The 22,966-nt window shown below is 40.4% G+C and overlaps 2 long non-coding RNA genes across 5 annotated transcripts in view; both read left to right on the top strand.

The window, feature by feature from the left end:
* LOC131901065 (uncharacterized) overlaps positions 1-22,966 on the top strand; it is a 93,656-nt gene that overhangs the window by 169 nt on the left and 70,521 nt on the right. The gene's annotated exons all lie outside the window — the stretch shown is intronic.
* Positions 176-22,683, top strand: LOC131901066 (uncharacterized). 4 transcript variants are annotated; one of them, XR_009376327.1, is made up of 4 exons: positions 182-482; positions 599-700; positions 1,534-2,772; positions 2,905-3,281. It is a non-coding gene; the product is annotated as an uncharacterized LOC131901066 (long non-coding RNA). The 4 variants fall into 4 exon arrangements; XR_009376328.1 differs by lacking the exons at positions 1,534-2,772; positions 2,905-3,281 and adding an exon at positions 21,679-22,683 and having other exon boundaries at positions 176-482; XR_009376325.1 differs by lacking the exons at positions 1,534-2,772; positions 2,905-3,281 and adding an exon at positions 1,197-1,339 and having other exon boundaries at positions 177-482.

Here is a 22,966-nt window from a genome sequence, read left to right as displayed (position 1 = left end):
TAGGGTAGGGTCAGGAGGTGGGAATATAGGGGTGGGAGGTGGAGGGCTGTGCAGAGGAGAGAATTTGTGACAGAGGTGGACGTAGGTCAGAATGGTTGCCTGGTGCTGCCTAGGAGACGGTTAAGGTGGGGATCGTTCCCAAGTTTTGGTAGGCAAGAGGGCAGGTGGGTGCAATGTTTCTTCTTTTGATGTGTCCTTGTCTCCACCTCAGGTACTTGGACGGCCTGCCTGTTGAGGCGAGGTTGTGGATGTCCCTGGCCCCAGTGTTCCCTGCTTTGGATGATGTGGGGCAGCATCCACTTGAATGCACTTCACCAAGGAGGCCAAGGTTTTGGAAGGAAGCCCTTCTCCACTCCCATCTCAATATTAGACCATCGGAGCATGGGACAGGAAGCTCTGGCCCCCCACCCTGGAGTCCTGATCAGTGTACACAGCTGCCTGTCCCTTTCCCTTGTGTCCATCTGTGAGCAGTCTTCTGCCAGGTGGGAACCCGGTGCTGGGAGTAGGGTCCCACTGAGTTGGGCGATAGTCTCCCTTGGTGTCACAACTTCCCGTGTGCTCTTGGTTCTGGGACACCACCATCCCACTGCTCTAGCAGGTCCGGGGTCAACCTGGGAGGCCCTTCTTTGCTCGCCGCCTTGACCTGGAAGCTTGGGTCAGCAGACCTAAGGCCATCCTGGCAGCTGTACTGCTCACCCTGGTAGGTGGAGTCTTGTAGACTGCTGCTGGGTTTCTGCAATGTGCTATTTGTGTGTGTGTGTGTGTGTGTGTGTGTGTGTGTGTCTGTCTGTCTGTCTGTGTCTGTGTCTGTGTCTGTGTCTGTATGTGTGTGTGTATCTGTGTGTGTGCACATGTGTGAAGGACCTCATGTAGAGGTTCAAGGACAACTTTCAAGAGTCAGTTCTGTCCTTCCACCCTGAGACTTGGCGCTTACACTATGGTTGTTGGGCTAGCACAGCAAACTCCTTTACTTGCTAAGCTTTCTGTTGCCTTCTGTATCTTCATTTTTGTCAGTGTTAGTTAGGGGTTTTCAAGAGGGGACATACAGGTCAGGGATCATTTTTGAATTTAGTAATATTTTAAAAGTCCATCCCAAATGTAAATAACTTAGCATCCTTGGTGTAGTAGACGAATGGAATTAAAGACTCCAATTTTCAGTCAAGGATCAAGTCTCCTTTAGATTAATTTTTATGCAGTGTTATTCTAAGTAAAGTTTCCCCTGGGAGCAAGTTAGAATTCTCTACTGCAGACCTACCCAGCAGTTTACATTTGAACATCATTCTTCAGGGATTCATGTACATACTCAGTATTAAAGTACTGATATCTAATTGTTATAGAATGATAGTTGCTGAGGTCATTTAATGGAGAGGAGGGGTACCATAATTGTGACTTTCATTTGGCTGATCATTTCTTAAAGGAGAAAAACTGCTAAACCTGATTTGTAAACCCAAATACCATTATTTAGAATAATAGTTACTGGTGATAGAAGGCACCATAAGTTAGTATAAATTCTTTTCAATTTTGTTTATACAGAAAATATTTATACAAAGATCAAGATCGTTAACAATAAAAAGTTCACATTTTAACTGTAAGTTGATCATTAGATCGTTTCCTAGGATCCATGTAAGGGTGATGGGAAGTTTGGGGAAGAGTTTCTGTGTAAAAACCACAAGGCGGCGCTTAGGGCTGGTGGTGGGACTTGAGGGCCTATGAGGTTAGGGGGCTCTGAGAACTGCAGAGAGCAGGAAGAGAATGAATGTGAGGTCCAAGGGAGCTGATGGTTGGGATGCTTGGCCCATTGCAACTGGGCAACTTTCTCCATAAACTGGCCAAGAACGATGGTCCTCCTAAACCTTACCTAAGCTGGTTTATAAGGAAAAGACTTCATACTGAGAGGTAAAGAGGAGCCAGGGAGTCTAGGGATGACTTTGTCCTGACACTAAAAGGTACAGGTGGGAGAATAATAGACTTCTGCCTCCATCCACAGAGCAGTAATAAACAATGCCTGCCAATGCTGGGAGTTAGGCTGTTAGAACAGAGAGCTCTATAATGCTTCCTAAGGGGACTAACTATTCTGAAGCAAGAATGAGAAGACTCAAATGCAAGGACCTATTAAAATGTAGATCTTGCTGGCAAGCAATCAAGAGAAGATTAGCTACAATAGTGCTGGTAGCAAGTGAAAACAATGGATAGTTCCTCTTTACAAACAAGAGCATTAAGCAGCTGAGAAAACCCCTCTTGATGTTAGGAGAAAACCTCAAAGACCTTCCCTGCCTTAGAAAGCATCTGATTGAATTTCACTCTGGGGCTCCTGGTTTCAGAGTCAGCACTCAGACCATGACAGAAAAGACTAGGTAGAATGGTATGGTGGGAGAAGATGTGACAGACGTGTTAAGGTCTTAACGTATCAGAAAGCAGAAAGAGGACCAGAATCTGTGTAGGCTCTGTCCTTCAAAACCCACCCCTAGTGATCCATATCCACCAGCTAGGAGACCCGTCTTCCAAATACTCCACAGCAGTACTATATGGGAACCAAGTTCTTAAACATATGAGCCTGTCGGAAGCAACTTAAATCCAAGTCACAGCATTCACATTTATTTATATCAGTGTGGATGCATACATGTTTATTCTATACTTTGTGTTATCATTCAATATGTCTATATTCATTTTATTGTGTATATTGCTGCAATTTGATAGAGACTTTTTTTCTTCCTTTGGCATACCTCCATCCTTGTAGGTGTGTGTGTTGGGGGGTCAATACTTTGGAGAAAGGTATGTCAAAGTTTGGCATGGTAAGGGGTTGTCACACCATTTCTAAAGTGGCATTCTTATTTTGCATTTCTATTAGCAACTGATACAATTTTTTAAAAAAGATGACCATTTCTTTTCATTTTTGTGTCCTAGTACTGGAATTCAAGACCAGACGCTTGTATATGCAAGATATACTGTCTGATTTTTGGTTTTGTTTGTCAAGTTGGGAAGAAGGAACATTTGTTTAAGAACTGCCTTTATTAGCTAGCCTTTGGGCATGTGTGTGGGACATCTTCTTGACTGCTGATTGATAGAGGAAAGGTCTAGCCCACTGTGAGTGGTCCCTTGCCTAGGTAGGTGGCCATAGGTTATATAAGAAAGGTAGCATAGTAAGGCAGAGCAGAAGCCAGCAAGCAACATCCATTCATGATTTCTGCTTCAGATTCGGCCTCCAGATTTCTGTGCTCAAGTTCCTGCCTTGACTTCCTTCCACAGTGGACTGTCACCTGTAAGTCAAATAAACCCTTTCCCAGAATTGTTTTGGTCTGTGCTTTGTCACAGCAGTAGAGAAAGAAGCTACCACACCAGGGAACCATTTTGCCACTGTTCTCCAGGCTCTGGATTGGCATTTCACTTTCTTGTTATACATTTTATTATTTAAGACAATATTTAAATTTATACTTTGATCATGATTTTCCCATCCCACAAGTCCTTCCAAATCCTCTACCCTTCCCTACTTATCCAACTTTAAGTTCTTTCTCAAAACAAACAAACAAACAAATAAATAAACAAAAACCAATTCTTAGAATGTATGTAGTTATACTTGGTTTCAATTTTATGGCTTTATTTTGAGAAGACATTAATTTTAGTTTGCCACTTTTTCTAACATTTATGCTGTATTTTATCATCATTATTTTCACAAGTATCTTATTTTTAAACTTTTGTTTCAGTAGAGCTAAAGCTTACCAGAAATTTGTTCTTATTTATAAATCCCTTTAATTTGTTAAATGAATCCTCTTCACGTACTTTAAGAAGGAATTGCTTTTTAATGAGAGACAGAAAGTGAGTGGATCAGGATGGGAGGGAGGTTGGAAGAAAAATGGAAGAAGTAGGGGAGGGGAAATCTTAATCAGGATATAATATATGAGAAAAATATTTTCAATAAAATAAAGGACGAAAAAAGAAAAAAAAGACAATACCCACAGATGGGCTGAAACACTAAAGAGGCGATGTTCCTAAAATGAATCCTAATCACTTTAACGTCTGTCTCCAGTACTGTATGGATTCTTAAAAATGGATTGCAGTTGTAAGTTGGCCTTTCCCAGTGGATCCTTCAACATTTAACTACTTCAGGAAAGAAAACAGAGGTACTTGTCTGAAACTGAACGTCCCTTAGGAAGCTTGAGTTCAAAGTGATTGCTACTGTGATGGCGCTGACATGTGGAACTGCAGATAGGGAAACTTCCCTCGCTCCTCCCTTCCTGCTCTTGCCCCCTCACCTGGCCTTTCTGTCCTCATGATGTATCCCAGAATGTTACAGAGCAGCAAGGCAGCACTACAGCAGCCCGGATTGGGAGGTCAAGTCTCCTATCCTCCTAGTCTATGTGTCAAATAATCTTCTGCTCAAGTAGTTTTCTGTGTGTCTGTTTGTTCTTTTGGGGATGCTTTCCCCTTTGTTTGTTGGTCTTATTCTGATGTGTTAGTTGTTTTTTTATATTTCATTTTATTATTATCCCCTAGATGTCTGTTTGTTTTCTAATGAGAGACAAAAAGGGGGTGGATCGGATGAGAAGGAGGTGGAAAGAAACTGGGAGGATTATGTAGACGAATTTCTAAGTGGTCTTATTAAATAAAGAACATGGAGCCAAATATAAGGGTGAAAGCCTTAGAGATCAGGGAAATAGTGAGAGCCACCAACCACCTTACCTCACCAGCTCTGTAGCTTCCAAAATGCCATGACTTCCTGTCTACCCAGGCTTTTATTGCCCTGCTCTTCTGCCCTCTCATTGACTATTAGCCCAGCTAGCTCACTTGCTTGTTACTGCCTATCTGTACAGACCTCCAGGATCTCTATGGTTGGTACTGGGATTAAAGGTGTGTGTCACCATGCTTGGCTCTGTTCCCTAGCGTGACCTTGAACAAATAGAGACCCTGCCTGCCAAGTGATCAGATTAAGGGAGTGTGCTACCCCTGCCTGACTTTTGTGTCTACTTAAAACTTTATGCTATTTCCTGTGATCTCCAGGTAAACTTTATTAACATGCAAATAAAATATCACCACATTTCAGCACAAATAAAATATCACTACAGGATTAGAGGGAAGAGAAACCTTAATCAGGATATATTATGTGAGAAAAAGATCCATTGTCAATAAATGGGAAATATATACATATATTTATGGGGAAAAAGAAGGATATTCTTTGGATTCATCTATATCTAAAAATATTTGGCTTTCTATGTAAGCAACACTTGCAACATATTGTCTTTTAAAGATTGCCTTGTTCATTGATGATTAGTGCTTCTAGATGAAGATTTGAAGTCAATATGATCTCCTTCTACATGTATGATTTTGGTCGGTTTCAATATATATCTTTTTGTGCCTTGTAAATCAATAAATTTATTGTTCAATATCATTTTTCATAACATGCCATGTGTTTTTTGATCAAGTGTTTTAAAACATCAAATAAATCATATATCCTTTGATCCAATTTGATATTCGGTTCAAATAATCAAACATGTTGAAACTAAGGAAACTGTCTAACACAGATTTGAGTAATTTTTGTTCCATTTTGTCCTTGTCCCTTTTTCTGGAAAATCAATATGTATTGGATCTCCAATGTCTATCTTACAAAATTAAGTTCCTATGTCTTTTATATTTTTCTTTAATTTTTATATTGCTTTTCTCCAACCAATCTTCCCCTTTCTCCTTCTCTCCTTCTATAATCCAATCTACCTCTCATGATCTTAGTTATGTCTTTTCTCCTTTATGCTATCTTCATTAATATCTGTTTCTGTTTTTCTCCTTTTCATTTTTTCCTGAGCTCTCTGAAATCATTTCAAAATTTTCTATTGTTTTAACATTTCTTGAGCAATTTAATTTTGTTCTGAGAGTGTGTGTGTGTGTGTGTGTGTGAGTATGTGCGCGTGCATGCACAATTTATGTCAATGCATTTTCCCCATTAACTTTTAAAAATTATTAGCACTGTGTTCACTCATTATTTGACTTTATTGCAGCACAATTTGTTTCTTTGAGTAGGTCCTATCCATCATGCTATTTATTTCCCCCTTTCTTGCCTTTGTTTCAACTTGTAGCATATGTGCATATGCATTGGTTCCTTTTAAATTCTTTAGAGTAGCTCTTCCTAGACCAGTTATCTGTGTGAATACACAGGGAACAGAGGCCAGGATAGAGCTCTAAGCCAGCAGAATTCTCTGGACTCAGAGTGGAGACCTATAGAGTACCAGCCTTTTGTGTCAGGGTGTGTGCTTAACTGCCTTCTAGTACACAGCATCTTTCTCCTCTTTCTTGTCTATTTCTTGTCTCTCTATATTGAAGAGACTGGAAGGTTGGAAGAGCTGCTGCAAACCGCAAAAATACATGACGTAGGATTTCAGCTGATTATGACAAGCTAATACCTGGAAGAAGCCAAGGGCCTTCCAGAGGTCAAGCTGAGGCTCAAGAGTCTTGGTGATATTGGCTTTTGATTATTTGCTGTTTCCTACTATGAATATCTCATGTGCTATTGTAGCTTTTCCATCATTCTTTTAGCACAATTTCCCCTCTACTAAAGGGATATTTAGATAACCTTCTGGGCAGTAACAGCCAGGATTCCTATTTTCAGGCCTTTCTGTACTTATTGTCATAAGCAGCATCTGGCCAGGACCATCCCCAGATGGATGAAAGTCTTATCAGACATACCTCTGTACTCTTTAAGAACAGAATTAAGCATCTAGACTATCTGTTTGAGAAGGCGTCGCAGATGTGCTAATTAAGTTTAACCTTTTCCTTTCCAAAATCTTACCTCTAGTTTTAGATCCACCCTTAACAATTAACTCAGAACTAAAGGGTTCCAACTTACATGTACATCTAGCTGTGATGAAAGTTGCCTAGTCAAGTTGCCTATCGACCGAGCATACTTGCCAGAAACTGTGGGAGCAGAGATATCTTGGAGAGATAAGAGTCAAAGGGATAAAAGGGCAGTTTTATTTTCAGAGAAGGACTAGATTTAAAAGAGAAAGGAGAATGGAAGAACTAGATGGGTAAGAACTGGAGAGGGATGGATTGAGATGGGAAAGAACTAGATTGAAGGGCTAGAAGAGAGTAATAGAGGAAGAGATGGAAGATGAGGAAGAGCCAGATGGGGAAGAACAAGATGAGGAGGAACAAGATGAGAAAGGAGGAGATGGGAGAGGAGCTGAAATGGGGAAGAACTAGATGGATGAGGACCTAGATGGGGCGGAACTAAGATGAGAGAATTAAGAGAGAGCTTAGAGGACAGCAGGTAAATGTAGAGAGAAATCAGGCAAGAAAGGAGCTAGGCATGAGCACAGAACTGAAGCTGTGTAGACAGAATTTTATCCCAGAGGAATAAGGTAGACAGACAAAAGAGCTCGGTGTACTTAGATTCTTTGCCCCAAAATAATTGTCGCCATTTGTAGCTTCTCTTATGGGCCCCTGGGAAGACGATTATTAAGGCTGGTCCTTAGTAATATTCAAGAAAAAGCATTTCCAATGTAGTTGACATTTTGTTAATAAGACAGGAGACATACAAAGTAAACAGAAAGCAGAAGTATTTAATTTTTCTTAGTATTGACTTAAATGTTTAGCTTTTAGAGAGGCAACATTCAAATTCTCACCTAACTATTCTACTTCAGTGAATCAGCCATTTGAAACAACTCTCTCCCTCTCTCACTCACTCTCTTCAGGAATACTGTCATCTGCTTTAAGCTTTCCTTCTCTTTAGAAATTCTCTCTTCACTATTTCATAATCTCAGCTACTCTCTGATATTTATTAAACTTAGAAAGTCTTCACTGGATGTGTTGCATACTCTAGACTTGTTATGGACAAGGTGTAGATGGCAATCTATTTGTCCTTTTGTCTATGCTTGTTCTCTGGAGCCAGAGATATCTATATATCTTCTCTTGTTGCAGGATATTTGATCACACTGTGACACTCTTAGACTATGTTAATAGTGTTAATGTTGAATGAGGGGGTGGAACCAGTGGCTAACTGACTGGAATTAGCCATAGAAAAGCCAGGAGTACAGATAGGGAAGTTGGACGGGAAGGAGGAGGGAGGGACTTGGAGTTAAAGAGCTCTCTTTGACATGTGGATAGAAGGTGTGCTGGGTGGGTCTCTGGTAAGAAAGGGAAGGTCAGCTGTTCACTCCTCCTGTGCTTCTTTGATCCCTAAGGTTTTACCCAATATCTGATCCTCGAGTTTTCATTGGTAATGGACCCATTTAGCAAAACACAACATTCTCATATCATTTCAAGTGTTTTTGTGCTTAGGGTAATACATTTTTTATAATCATGTATTCATTCAACAAAATATCATAAGTATTCACTATGTGTTCTACTATCTTTAAAATGTTGAGGTTATTTAAATCATCTTAATTTTCCAGAAAGTATATACTTTTCCCTATTTGCCTGGTATTTATTCTTATGTTTAAATGTTTTGTTTTCAATAAGCTATATTTAACTACGTTTTATGTTTTATATGTAATAATTCTAATGTATAATGATCCACTAGCTGAAATTTTCTATTGTCTTTTTCAGTCTTGTTTCCTAAATTAGGTAAGAATTTTTGTATATATAACATGATCATTTCTCAGAAAAAATTCAATGGAATGTTTGAGGGCTGAGAGAAAGGACATTCCTCTAAATGATTTTAGTTTTCCTCTGTGAGTCTGGAATCTATATGAATTACATTCTTGGTTTGAGGTTTTGTGGCACAATTAAGTTAGTGTGAATTAGACTTACTCATATGTACCTGTTTGTGGTTATGAATTCTGAGGCTTTATTTTTGTACTCACTAACAAGGTTGATACTAGCAAATTTACCTGTAGTTCTCCAGGCTTCTCTCTTGGTGTTGGATTGTCCATGAGGGTTTAATTCTTAGTTTGCCTTATGCTGGAGAAAATTTTCCTGTCCTAGTCTTATGGGGGATCTTCTGTTGGGCTTTGAAGCCCTTGAATTTCCTCATGATTCTGAGAGTTAACTCAATCTCACCCAATTCTCTTGGAAGCAAGTCAGTTGAAGTTCTCAGAGATCTTACCATCATTCATTGCTTAGCCTAAATATTCTTTTGTTTTGTCAGTAAGCAGGTATCGGTGGAGACTTCAGGTTATTTTTTAGTATTTTTATGTTTTGCATTTGAAGGTTTATCCAGGTCATCTAATTCTCTATCAAAACCATTGTTCTTTTTTAATCCATCAGGACACTGTTGGTTTTAGACTGCATCACCATAAGATTCACCTTGTTTGAAGTCTCACTCTGAAATATCCACCCTTAATATGTTCATCAAGAAAGATCTCATTAAAGGGAGATTGATTTAATTCATCCTGTTCTCTGACAAGAGTAATTCAATAGACACAAGTACATTAATAAGTTTTGATTTATTGGCTAAATATCAAATTACCTGACATTGTTATTCAACAAACAGGAGTATCATAAACTCATATTAGCAAAGTTTTTTATAGACTCAAAAGAAGACAAATATCAGATTTCAGAAGCTTTCTGGTTGTAGTGACGCCCGCGTTACTACCCATTCACCATGTCCGAGCGAGAGGCTGAGGATTAAAAAGAGAGACAAGACAGCAGGCCATTCCTCTCAGTAGAATGCCCCCTATTGAAGGAGGGAGGAAGCCTTAAATACAGACTTATAGCACAGTGGAAGAACCTGGGAGGGCAAAAGTAGGCTACAGGTGTTTTACATTCTAGCATTCCACCAATATGCAGGATACACAAACAAGGAACCTTCGGTAAGCTGTTTAGGAGGAATGAAACCGGCAGAGAATTAGCATAGGGAGGACATCTGATCAAGGTCAGCAAGCAAGGCAACAGCTCCCCAAGGACCGAGGGTCAGGGCGCAACATCTGGTTACTGTGTTCCAAGTTAATTTCTGTCTTTTCTAGGTAAAACAAAACAAAACAAACCAAAAACCTCCTATAAAAAACCCAAACACAAAACAAAACAAAAAGTAAGGTCAATGTTGGAAAAAACAGTCTGAATTCTAATCAATGAAAGTATCTGAACTCAACTCTGAACTCTGGATTCCTATTCCATTGTTTATACTACTTTGCATCTGAGGCAGTCTGTGGGAACTGGTTTTTCGCCATGTGGGTCCCAGGGATTGAACTGAGGTCATGAGGCTTGGCAGCAAGTGCCGTTACCTGCTTAATAATCTTGCCGGACCAGAAGGTGATTATTTTCTGCATAGAGATTTAAAATCCCATAAAGAACCTTGGGTTGTGTTGATTCTGGTCAAGAGAATCCTGTGTAACAGTGATGATGCTGTTGCTAGGTTGTTCTATGCATTTCACAGAATGTGTATAAATATATCTATAATTGTTTCTCATAACATACCTAGAAAATGTATAAGATTACTCATGTTAATCACGAAGTCATCAAAACCGTAAGGCTGTGTCCAGGATCCTATGTCTCCAACTATTAGCTTCACACAATGCTATGGCAGCTCCATAAGTGAGCAGTGACAATGTTTTATGCAAAGGAGAGCTGCCTTTTTGCATCTCCTGACACAGGATGGATGATACCATTACCTCATTGCAGTTGTCAGCATGTCATATGCACATTTATTTGTGTGTGTGTGTGTGTGTGTGTTCGTTCATATTCATGTTTATGTGTGTGGCAGAGTGTTGAACATGTACCTGTATGTGTGTTCAGGCCAGAGATATATGTTGGGTGTCTTTCTCAAATTGTTAGTTTTCTTTTTTTTCTTTCCTATATTTATTTATTTATGTATTTATGAATTTATTTATTTATTCGTTTTTTGTTTTTTTGAGACAGGGTTTCTCTGTGTAGCTTTGGACCCTGTCCTGGAACTCACTCTGTAGACAACTCACTCACAGAGATGCCCCTGCCTCTGCCTCCCAAGTACTGGGAGTAAAGGCGTGCACCACTACCGCCCAGCTAGTTGGGAGATGGTTTTCTTACTGTTGGGGGTTACTGCTTATAATTTTACACAGGATGACTTTTTTCAATTACTGTGTTTCTAAATATTTTCTCTCAGGCTCCTCCCCACCTTAGACAGTCCTATGTGCAAGTGCCTTCACAGATATACTGAGATGTGTGTTTCTCGAATCTCTCAGGTGATTCTAAATCATCCTGAATTTTACTGACAGTATTAGGAAAGAGTCTGGGTTAATAAATATACATGGGTTCTGTGCAACTCTGTTCCTCTAGATTGTACTGTTCCAGGGAAGAGGAATCTGATATCAAATAGTTTAACTTGAAATTTAAAAATTCGCTGGGCGGTGGTGGTACACGCCTTTAATCCCAGCACTCGGGAGGCAGAGCCAAATGGATCTCTGTGAGTTCGAGGCCAGCCTGGGCTACCAAGTGAGTCCCAGGAAAAGCGCAAAACTACACAGAGAAACCCTGTCTCGAAAAACCAAAAAAAAAAAAAAAAATTAAAAATTCACTAATTCTATGTTCAATGAATTCAAAACTTTTTGACAGAGGAGTTGGCACAGCCTTTGTTATACTGTGTTTTGACTCTCACATAGCATCCAGCATTTTTCAGTTTTAATTGACTTAAGAACCAGTTTTTTAGACCATAGTTATATTTATCTCACAATACAATATTTTAGAGACAGCAAAGGGCTTTCATCCAAAAAACAAATTAACACTAATTCTGAAACAATGTCACCATGTCTTTGGTACATGGGGGCTTAGCTTTGCTTACTATCAGCTTAACCAAACATCTGTGATACCAACTGATTGTCAGTGAGGAAGACCTTATCTATTCAGAGTCCTCAAGAACAAAAAAATACTGAGAAAGAAGATGACAGCCAGTAAATGAGAACCCCAGTGGTAGAGCACTTGCCTAATATGTACAAAAACCTAGCTTCCATCGCCAGCAGAGCCAACACAAAACATCATTTGTAGTGGAATTGATCTTTCTGTTTCCTCAAGGACTACCCTAACAACTATTTAGAGTATCGGGGGTAAACAAGTAAATAATTTGTCCTCTGCTCATTTCCTCAACAAGTCCTTTTCCCCTGGCCTCAGCTGTTAGCACGTAGTTAGATCCCACTGCTATGTGCCGAACACATCCTCCTCTCCCTCTCCTCACGTCCCTTCCATTTATCCTCCTCTTGTATAATTTCATTAATTCTCTCCAGGTTTGTGATAATTCCCATTGCTATGACATCAACATAGAGCTCTGACTTCAATCTCAGACGTATGTCTCCACTCAGATGTCCCACAGAGTCTTTAATCCATCCTTTCCAAAGTCTAATCACTCCCTTTAATAGTTCAAACCCACTCCTTGTACTGCTGCTCAGGGCAGTGTGAAAAGGATGTACATCCACGGCCTGAGTGATGGCATAAACACAACCATCTGAGGCCTTGTTCCAAATGCTTATCTAAAAGATAAGAGGAGAATTGAAAGTCACTGACCAGAAGTAATTCAGGGACCAAGATCCTATGACTTCTTGTCATGTGGATGGATGTGGAGAGAAAAGAGGTGACAGATCTAGCTTTTACTAACAAATTAAAACTTTTGACAGGATAGGGCCCTGTCCCTTAACTCTCATTTTATCTGCTTGTAAAAAATGGGGTTCAAAGGAGGCAATGAGAAAAGCAAATGCATTTTTACATTTTACTTCTGACAATTTAATACGTATGACAAGATCTTATGACAAACAAAAACCATCAGCAAATGGTTGGCTGTGAGAGGTAAGATTAATAACCTTAAAGCTGTTGATCGTTGGCCTTTTGCAATTTTATTCCCATGAGTGTAGTGATGACACATTAAGTGCCATTGTCAATGCCCATATTTTGTATGTTGCTCTCTGAGTCCACCTATCCATACATTTGGCTGGGATTTCTGAATTCAGGCATCCGCATGTCCCTCCTGAGTGCTCCTCTCAGTCTTACCCCACTTTTAGAATTTTCTAGACAAATACAAGGAAACTGAGTTTCCTTCCTGTTTGGCTTCTTTACATTCCAGAGAATCTAAATGAATCTACACTGGTCTCCATGGTAAAAAATTTTTGAAGTGTTGTTTTGGAAATCATCATGCTCAGTTAAGGTTCATTTCTTGTGGAAAATTTCCTAGAGCCAGATGACTTTTGGGATTGAATAACAACAAGAAATCAAAAGATAAAATAATTGATTTTAAGATTATACATGCCATCACTCTACAGCCACCTTTAAATTTTTTATTTATTGTCTGGATATGGGTCTTTGCTCTGCATACATGTCTGTGTAAGACATACATACTTCGTACCCCTGGAGGCCAGAAAAGTGCATTGGATCTCCTTGGACTGGAGTTACAGATGGTCGCTTGTGAGCTGCTATATGGGTATAGGAAATCGAACCCAGGTCCTCTGGAAGACCAGCCAGTGTACTTAACTGCTGAACTATCTTTCCAGCTCCTTCCCTTTACCTTTCCTGCTTCCTCCCTGGGTTCCAGCTACAAGTCTAGATAAAGAATAAATCTAACTTTTACCTAGCTCTCGCCATTCTCCTTGGATGAAATGTAGGTCAGTTGTTAAGCTGTGTGAGCTACATGTCCAAACTTCTTGTGATGGTGGGCCTAAGAGATATGAACCACTTATTATTTTTGCTCTCTAGTAGGTAGTGCCCCCAAAATGGAACTAGTGACAGGTGGCAAGGTGCTTATTCCTTCTCCTTTTGTCTGCTGCTCCTGTCAACGTTACAGAAGCAATGGCAGTTGAGTGTTGTGGAATAATAGTTTCACTAGGCAAACATGCTGTAGAATTTTACTTTAACTGTGTAACGGTGTGTTACTTTTGTTTATGCTGCATTTCTATAATGATGTAAGGATGTGTATTTAATTATGTAAAATTGTCTTGCATCTGTTTCACCTTGCCTGCCCAAGCACCTGATTGGTCTAATAAAGAGCTGAATGGCCAGTAGCTAGGCAGGGGAAAGGATAGGCGGGGCTGGCAGGCAGAGAGAATAAATAGGAGGAGGAGAACTCTAAGCTCACGTGAAGGAAGAATGAGAATAAAAGGAGGAGAGAATGAGGGACATGCCTGGGGCAGGAAGTCAGGCAGACACCAGCCAGACACAGAGAAGCAGTGAAAGTAAGAGATACAGAAGAAAGGTTCTAAGCCCCGAGGCAAAAGGTAGATAAAGAGAAACAGGAGAATTTATGTTAAAAGGGCTAGCCAGAAACCTGCTTAAGCTATGCCGAGCATTCAAAACTAATCAAGTGTCTTGAGGTGGGAGCTGGTTGTTGGTCCAAAAGAAAAAGCCTGGTAGAGTTTCTTGGCCTTCGCCTGCCTTTAGTCCTTCAGTGGCCACCTTGCTGTGCTCCTTACTTGCACCAGAAACATTTTGGGTAGCGTGTCCCCCTCGGAGGTCTGAGGCCCAGCTCTCTGGTACTTTGTTTTTCTCATTTTGCTTTTCCATTGATGGCCAAAGCAATTTCTTGCATTTGACTCTGTTGAAATACCTGATATGAGTTCTGATTTCCTAAGAATGTTTTTTTTTGCCAGTGTCTGAATGTATCTACTGCCATGTTAAGGATACAATGCAGGTTCTTTTTAAAACGTTACTACTTTTCTTAATTTCTACAAAATACATACATATATATGTATACCCCTATATACCTCTAGTATGCCTCTTCCCAACCTCATGCCTTCTTTTTGTTGCTAATCCACTAAGTCCAGTTAATGCTGATATATGTATATAAGTGTGGGACCATCCATTGGAACACAGGAAACCTACAAGTTGAACATGCTCAAACAAGAATGAGTCCTCCTTATCATACAGCCATCAACTACCAGTAGCTCCTCAGTAAGGGGTGGGGGGTCTGGAAAGCACATCCCCAGATTATGTTGGAATTTTGATTGCCTTCATCATGTGAAGGTCTTGTTCATTGATTTTCATTTTTATTTTTTGAATTTTTTTTCATTCTACATATTTTGATGGTGGTTTCCCCTTACACATTCTGCCTCTCCTTAGAAAACAGACATCTGAAAATTAATAACAAAATAAAATAAGTTAAAAAAATCAGTCCAGAATAGAAGAAAATGAACAACAAAAGAAAAAAGAACCAAAGTAAAACCACAAGAAACTCTTAAAGATGCAGAGACATACATGTTCTCACACACAGGAATCCCAGAAAAACCCCAAACCAGAAACCATAATATATGCACATATGACCTGTAACCCTTAAAAAATTTCCTTGATAATGGGTCAAAGAACCTTCTAAAATGCTATTCAGTTTGTTTTGTGTTGGCCATCTATGGTTGGGCATGGGCCTGACCTTAAGATTGGTTTTGTATCCCCAGTGAGACTCTGTTAAAGAATAGTAATTTTTCATTTCCAAGCTTTACCAATTGAAGATAACTGCTGAGTTAGGGACAGGATGAGAGCTTGTCTCCATGTCCCCTCTCTGCATTGGGACCCTATCAGGCACAAACTGGTACAGGCCAGGGGCATGCTGCCTCAGTATCTGTGAGTTCATATGTGACTCAGTCCTTTTGAGTTTAGAAGCCTTGTTTCCTTCCTGTCCTGCCATTAGCCATGTTCAAGGAGCAGCAGATGGCAATTGAAGTTCAGGATGTCAGGCCACCAGGAGGCAAATCCCTGATGGGTGAATATTGGACAGGCAAGTCCCAGACACCACAGAATCCAGAATGTCTTTTGCTTCTGCTGTGCCTTTACATGTTGGCTGCTGCCATCTTTCTCTGGTATCTGGTATGATGTGAATGGGTGTGGGGAGATCTCCACTGCCTATAATGTAGTATGTTTAACTCATGGATACATCCTGTCCTACTGGGCATTTTTACCTGTGGATTATTATGAAGATGATACTTCCTAAGCTGTACTGTCTAACTGATAATAATAATGTTAGTTTATACAGAGATTTTTTATTTTATTATTTAATTTAATTTTACATATCAGCCACGGATTCCCTTGTTCTCCCCCCTCCTGCCCTATACAGAGTTTTGATGAATGAAAAATAAAACAAGGAAGTGTCACACAGCTAGAACACATGAGTTTCTATTGAGTAGCCATATGGACTGCGAATCAAGTTAATGATTAAGGAAAACAGTTGAGTCCCAGGAGCCAGGCTGACTAGAATTCTTTTAATCTTAATGTTGGGACATGTGTTCACAGGTTTTGGGGTACAGCATAGCTGAAACAAAGATTTCAAAATAATTTAAAGTTAGACTAAGATGTTTTTGTTAAATAGTTTTGAGGTGAAAAACCCAAGAAGACAATCTGAAGTTTTAGAACAGCACATAGTTGAATGAGAAACTCGTTAAGGTCAGGGAACAAGAAGAAAGCAGCCCAATTACCGTTAGTTGATGTGCCTTTCTTGGTAGGATTGGATGATGACCAAAGGTGATGATTAATCCTGTATACCCATTTCTGCCCTCAATCTCCTGATGTAAGGAACTATTGACGTGTGGGTATATATCCTAAAGATTTAAAGTAGAGCTGACTGATTCTTTTTCACATATAAAAGGTCAGATTTGTGATATCTTTAAGATTCGTTATAAGATTAGCTTTCAAGATAAGGCATAAAGTGATTGGTCCTTCCTTGTAACTGCAAACGCAGCCTGCCAGTAAAAGAATATCTTGCTTGCTTACACACTCTTAATCTATAACAGATTGCTTGGGTATGAGTGTAAATGGGTTCTTGGGGTAATTGGTTTTTCACCTGTAATGTGTAAAAAGTTTAATCATGTAAAGGATATAGAAGACATGCTGTTTTTTACTTGTATTGGTTGTAATCATTCACTTGAAAAACAGAATGTTGTGGGAATTTGTTCCATTCAGCCAATGGCTTCGGGGTACAAGCCCTAGGGCATGGCTTTGTCTGTGTAAGTGACCCCTTCAGAGCTGAGAAAGAGGAGTCACTCTTCTCTTGGTGGCAAGGACCAGGTCAAGTGGTGTGGAGAAGCTCGCAGTTGGTCCCCATCCCCCTCGGGGCAGGAGGACAGGACATGAGCAGTTGGACCAGCAGGATCAGCCATGGTGTCTTCCTGGTTCTGTATTAGTGAGTCTGTATCCCCATTGCACCCCTAATAAACTAATACTAGACCTCTGTGCATTGTCACACTAGCAGAATGTAACCCCACTGTAATTTTTATACTGCCTGAAAGATTTTGCTGGGGTATATAAGCTTAAGGGAAAGAATAAAGGTAGAGTTAAAATGCATTAGAAGGAAAACCTCAGAATGAGAGTAGGAAATCATCAGGTAAATAAAGAATAGAGACTGCAAAAGAAGAATAAAGAAAAGGTCTGAAGGAAGCCATCAAGGGAGTATGTGAGTGTCATTTTCCCTAACCCCCTCAGATAAAGCCTTAGTGTGTAGTACCCACTGACTCTGGATTCCCTTTGAGCCCTGCCCTGTTGGAGGCCCATCCCCCGGGCAATGGTAGTGTCTTCCCTTTCCCTCTGGCTCCTACAGTCTTTCCAACACCTCTTGCACAGGATTTCCTGAGCCCTGAGGGGAGTGATTTGATAGACACATCTCATTGAGGATTGAATGTCCCATGGTCTCTCACTTTCTACACATTGTACAGATCTGAGTTTCTGTATTTATTTGCATTTGCTGCAGGAGAAAGCTTCTGTGATGGAGACTCATCAAGACAATGATCTATGGGTATAAGAAGGTTTTTAGGAGTTATTTTTGCTTTATCGGAACAGTAGCCTTTGGTCTTCTGATAGGTTCCTGTGCATTCTGGTCTCAGGATCTTGGTGGTCTGAACAGTGTTGGGGATAGGTCCCATCTCATGGAGTGGGGCCTTAAATCTAATCAGTAATTGGTTGGTTACTCTTACAGGTTTTGTACCACTATTGCATTAGCACAGGTCATCATTGTGTATGAAAGGTTTTGCAGCTGGGTTAGTGTTTACCTGTAGTGTACAGAGTACCTGCCACTACCATGAGCACTAGTCAGCAGTGGTGAAGGCCCTAGATAGGCCCCAGTTCAATTTCTCCATGTTATAACTCTGTGAGTTGTATGGGTGTTGTCTTCACAATAGAGCCTCACCATCAGTTTGCAGAGAGCAATCAATGACCTTGGCAGAAGCCTAGGTTGTGTGAATGTTGCCATAAGGCCCCTTTGGCCAACAACTCAATTAGATGTAACCCTTTCCAGAACTGGAGGCTTCATTTTGGTGATGAAAAGTGCTCAGTTGAGGCTCTGTCTCCTCCATTGTTTTGGGAGTTTTATTTTGATCTCCTTCATATATGTATCTATTTGTGGAAGTCTCTACTGTATCAGAGTTCCATACGAACTTCAAATAGCCCCTTAATTTTAGCTGTACCTTCCCGTACTCCCTCTGTCATTGTACTCTTCCCTTTCCCTCCCATTTAAAATAACATATTAAACTTTTTCTTTGACAGTTTCGTATTTGTAGATAATGTGTTCTGATTACTTTCAGCTCTTGACTTCTTTGATCAGTCCTACCCCATTAACCCTCACCTGAAGTCCTTTTTCCACATTCACATCTTTTTTCATGATCCATTGAGTTTCATCAGCCTGTCTGTGTGACCATGGATTTGGTACTACCCTTTGGAGCTCAGTGACCTCACCAGTAGGTGTACAACTGAAGATAATGTTTGCCCCTCCCCCAGAACCTATCAGTAGCCCAAAGGTCAGTAGGACATGTTAGTGCGGTGTGAGCTCCTTCCATATCCATGATTTACTTCTGGCAGCTCTAGTCTTGTATAAAACTAGTACAAGCAGTCCTAACTGCTCCAAGTTCATGATTGCAATGCCTATATCATGCCCAGAAAAGTGTATTTTTCAGCTTTTCTCCCCATTTTACATCTCTTGCGTTCTTTCTATCCTCTCCTTTGGGGTATTCCCTGAACCTTTCTTTCTTTTTTTTTTTTTTTTTTTTTTTTTTTTTTGGTTTTTCGAGACAGGGTTTCTCTGTGTAGCTTTGCGCCTTTTCCTGGAACTCACTTGGTAGCCCAGGCTGGCCTCGAACTCACAGAGATCCGCCTGGCTCTGCCTCCCGAGTGCTGGGATTAAAGGCGTGCGCCACCACCGCCCGGCTCTATTCCCTGAACCTTAGAGGGGTGATATGAATCTTCTGTTTAGAGCTAAGAATTAAATTATCAGTTGTATGAGCTTTGAGTCTATGTCTTAACTGTTTCCAATGCAAACAGAAGCTCCATGATGAAGGCTGAGAGCAGCATTAGTGTATGAATATGAACATAGGTATTTAGAAAGCAGGTTAGTGCCATGTCAATTTAGCTACAGAAAGAGTTGTAAGTTACTATTTGGGCCTAAGACTTCTTCAAATGTATTGTTTCCTGGTTTTACAGTACTATGTATGAATTCCCTCCTGTAAAGCAGACCTGAAACTCTACCAGAGAATAGTTGTTTACCCCCATAACTTTGATGTTACTGTAGTACAAGTGGGCACATCTTGTCTAGCATGTTTTATTGTAGTTCATAATGTCTTTTCTCCTCCAGCAGCCTGCATACCACCTTGTAACACTATGGAAGCTAGATAGCCTGGAGGAAATTTCCAGTCTGCTAATAGAATTTTGTAAGGAATTTGTACACTTATGAGGTAATGCATACTGTGTCTGCCAGTGTGCATATATATACATGCAAATGGAACTGTTTGCATTTTCCCCATTATAATTACTAGTTATAATTCTATATAGACTGTGTGACAATTTGTAGCACAAAAAAATCACTCTAGGGCATTGAATGAATGTATGTCCCAGGGAAATTACCTGGAACGGGGCTCTAGTATTATAGGGTGCTTTCACTGCCATAATTCCTCATATAGTAAATAATATCCTGGTGGATTTGCCATGAGAGTCACTAGAGTTGTTACATTGTAGTTGCTTGTGGATCTTCTAATGTAATGATGAGATTCTTTCACATATGCCTTACAGTAAGAGGAGAAATTCTTCAATTTCTTGGTAAATAACTAATTCTAGGACAGTGATGAATTAAGACAAATTGAATAAAGTTGAATAAAGAAACCCCCACTCTAATTGGAGAACTACAAACTTCAAGATGTTTTAAAAATAAAGTATCAACAAGGATGTGATTTTCTTACAGAAATAACAAGTTGAAGATTCTTTGTGACCTGTTATGCACTCAACTGACACAACTGATATCAGGAATTTACATGACTCTCATGAATCGCTGTTCCATTTGGGGGAACTGACTCTTGTGTCTGAATTCCTAAGTGATTTAGATTGTCAGCAGCTCTCCTTAGATACCACAGATTAATGAGTCAGCAATCAGAATAGATCACAATGGTTAAGGTACCAGAAATTAGTAGAAAACTTTAAGGATAATAACTTCTGCCCGAGTATGTTTTCTGCAGTGATTTCTTATTCTGTAAATTCCTGGTTTAAATCTTTAATGTGTTATTATTGCTATTACAGTAATGTTCAATTTTGTTGTATAGACTGAAATTGATGTGGCCTCTCTGTAGGGTTTCACTGTTTTGTTTATATATGCTTCTAACCCACTCCTTTTTCTCAGTCTCTTCATGTCTGTTCAATCTCATATTCTACCCTCCTATCTGTCTTTATCTCCCCTCATCTTTCTATCACACAGAACAAGCTGTTGTTCATTAGTCATGATATGGCCTCTCCTGCTATGGTCCTTAAATTTCACTACTACCTTTTCCTGGAATGTTTTCAACTACTCTTGCTTTGCCTTGGCTGGCTATCCTCTGTTCTTTGTAGAATAAAATAAAATGTAATTTCCTTCAGACAGCCTTATGTAAGGCTAAATTATTTTCCCTTTGTGCATGTTTTTGTGGTGTTGCAGTTTGTGTGAGTTCATATGTGCATCTGCTCTCCTGTGTCCAGATGTTCCTTGTGTTCCTCCACCACCTCAGATTATTATACTCTTTCTTTGTCCTCTTCCTCAATGATCTCTGAACCTTGTGAGGGTAGGATGAGGAACATAGGTTCCCTTTAGGGCTGTGCATTCTTCTGTCTCTTATTCTCTGCACCTTGGCCAGTTGTGGGCCACTATGTTAACCACCATTTACTGCAAATCAAAGCTCCTTAGATGAGGGATAAGAAATACATTGATCTATGGCTGTAATGATGAGTCACTTTAATACTATGTCCATTTAGCAGCATGATAGTGGTAAGTTCTCCCCTAGGGCCTATGAATGCTAGCTGTATGTTCTTGGTCTGATAATGGTGCTAGTATGGGTTTCATCTTGTGGAGAGGAACTCAAATCCAATAAAAAATGGTTGGTTACACCAATACTGTTTGAGCTACTATTACACCAATGGCCATGTGTTAGGCTGATCATTGTTGTGGCTCAAAGGTTTCATAGATAGGTGTGACTGATGATTACTGCTCTCCTTTGGTAGCCTGCATAGCACCTTCCTGCACATGAAAAGTAGCCAGCAGAGATGAAACATTTAGGAGGACCCTTAGAGGGACACATGGATCACCTTGGGAAGGAGAAACAGAGGATATTTACATGAGTAAACTGGGGGTGAGGGGGGCAGTGGGGGAAGGGGATGGGGATTGAGAACATGGCTAACCTAGGGAACTTGGAGTGGGAGAGTAATGAAAGAGATGTCTGGATAGAGGGTGTCATTATGAGGCTAGGGAGAAACCTGATGCTAGGGGAATTCCCAGGAATCCACAAGAATGACCCCAGATTAGACTACTAGCAATAGTGGAGGAGGTGGTTGAACTGGCCTACCCTGGTAATCAGATCGGTGAATATCCTGTCATCATAGAGCCTTCTTCCAGTAACTGATGGAAGCAGGTACAGAGATCCACAACCAAGCATCAGGCCGAGCTCCAGGAGCCAGTTGAAGAGAGGGAATAAGAATGAGGAAGACGGGGGTCAGGATCATGATGGGGAAATCTACAGAGACAACTGGACCATGTTCGTGGAAACTCATGAACTTTAGACCAACAGCTGTGGAGCCCTCATGGGACTATACTACCCTCTGCATGCGGGAGAAACATGGTCTCTTTGAGGGTCCCCTGGCAGTGGGATCAGGATCTATCCCTGGTGCATGACCTGGCTTTCTGGATCCCATTACCTGTGGTGGGACACCTTGCTCACCCTTGACGCATGGTGGAGGAGCTTGGTCCTGACTCAACTGAATGTACCAGGCTTTCCTGTTCCCCCATGGAAGGATGAACCCTTTTGGAGGAGGGGATGGGGGGTTGGGGGGGAAGGAGGGAGGAGATGGAGGAGAAATAAAAGGGTGATCTATGGTTGGTATGTAAATTGAATTAAAAAATTAAAAAATAAAGCCATTTCATGTACCCAGGATAAGAACTGGTCCCATTGCCAGGGGATGGGATGAGGAGAACTTGGGGGAAAGCGGGAGAAGGGGAGGAAGGGAGAACTGGGGTTGGTAAGTAAAATGAAAAAAATAGTATATAAAAAAATTAAAATAAAAAGAAACATAGCAGAAGACAGCAAGGCCAGCAGAGCTCCCCTCAACTTGTAAGTGAGTCAGTGAATCAGCGAAGACATAATTAGGACATTCCATTCACTTCTTGATCCTTCCCAGCATAGCACTGAACCACAATATACAATTTGTGACAATAGGTACATTAAAATCATGGTTTTAATTACTTCCCAATTTCATTGCCTCCTTTTTTTGAGTCAAGGTTTTATAGTCTAGACTTAGCTAGACTGAAAACCATTGTGTAGACCAGGCTGGCCTCAAAATCACAGAAATTGCCCTGCCTCTGCCTCCTGCATACTGGGATTAAACACATGTGCTGCCATCCTCAGTATTCTGTTCGTTATGGCCAAGATGTAACAGTTGATGGTGCATACTTGCAGGCAGACTTTTTTTTTCCTTTGGGCCTCCAGCTCACAATTTAAAAAATGACATGGAGACATACTATTAATTATGAAAAACTCAGCCTATAGCTTATGCTTGTCCCACTAGCTCCTATAACTTAAATTAACCCATTTATATCAATCTATGTTTTCCCTCATGGCTTTTTACCTCTCTTCCTTCTTGCACCTCCTTTTTTCTCTCCATGTCCCCTGGTGTC

The sequence above is a fragment of the Peromyscus eremicus genome, unplaced genomic scaffold, assembly GCF_949786415.1.
Source record: "Peromyscus eremicus unplaced genomic scaffold, PerEre_H2_v1 PerEre#2#chrX_unloc_2, whole genome shotgun sequence".
Classification (NCBI taxonomy): domain Eukaryota; kingdom Metazoa; phylum Chordata; class Mammalia; order Rodentia; family Cricetidae; genus Peromyscus; species Peromyscus eremicus.
This window is presented reverse-complemented; position numbering and strand designations above follow the sequence as displayed.